Here is a 1,250-nt window from a genome sequence, read left to right on the forward strand (position 1 = left end):
ACTTCCGCGAGAGCGACTCGCGGCGAAATATAGAAGTTACCCGAAGAGTTTCGTGCATGTAAATGTACCAGACACTTGTGACTGGCTGCTGACTGAGTTTGTGCGCGCAAACTTAAACGTACGCGGCCAAACGTGAAATCATAAAAGTTTCAGTTTGAGATGGATGTAACGGCGGCGCCGCGGCGACATCCGAGGGGGTCAGATACATATATACATATATATAAGCGAACCAATGTCGCGGTATATATTTTAACCCGTAATCGCTCGAAGGATTAAACTCCTCGCCCGAATCTTCGAAATTCGTTGTTTGAGTTTGGCACTGATCCCCGCGCGACTTATTCCGCTAACTCCTTCGGAGGAGCCATTCCCCGTCACGTGCGCGACTCGGAACATTCGCCGCAGAGCGCGGTCCTGATCCCCTTTCATCCCTCGAGTAAATTATCGAACAAACGAAGATTTCTCGTTTCAATTTTCAGGGGTACACACGAATTTATTTTGATAAAAGGATCGCGCCAGCGCGCGAACCTGATGAATATAAAATAAAACGCAAGTGGGAGACCGCGTATTTTTAACGTATACGTATTTCAAAATCGATGGTTTTCGAATGGGGTCGCGATTGCGTTGATTTTTCCGTCTCGAGGGACATCGCAATTGCATTTTCTGCTATTTTTCCAATTCCCATCCGAGTCGCATGATGCGTGCTAAACGCACGCGTTATTTTTATCAAACGGTTAGAGCAAACAGGCACGTTTAAGCTGCGAATATGTGCTGAGAATGTGGATTTATGTTTGTCGTGGTGCCGCTGCGCGGTTATACGGGACTACTGCGCTTTTATCTGTCGCATATTTTTATCCGCCATCGTTCGGTAGCATAGGGGGGAAAGGAGCATAAACGCAAATCGACAATAGCGGGACATAGGGGAGGTTGTGCACGCGAATGGCAGACGGTGCACTTTGCATCTCCAATGGCCAATTACGTGCTCAGCTTGAAATACGCCACATTAAAGCGCTATACTCCGGCGAGGAGAACAAAATTTGCGTATCGTAACTCGCTGTCGTTCGTCAGACGCAAAGGATCTACCGAATGTTCTCTCCGATACCATCAACATAATATATCGCTATTAACGTTTTCATTATTTAAAACACTAGCTATAAATTAGTCGAAAAATTTAGCATCAGGATTAAATGAAAGTAAGGGATAAGATTTACTTTTAATTATTTGGGATTTAATTAGATTTAATTTTGCTAATT

Source organism: Temnothorax longispinosus, chromosome 11, assembly GCF_030848805.1.
Source record: "Temnothorax longispinosus isolate EJ_2023e chromosome 11, Tlon_JGU_v1, whole genome shotgun sequence".
NCBI lineage: Eukaryota > Metazoa > Arthropoda > Insecta > Hymenoptera > Formicidae > Temnothorax > Temnothorax longispinosus.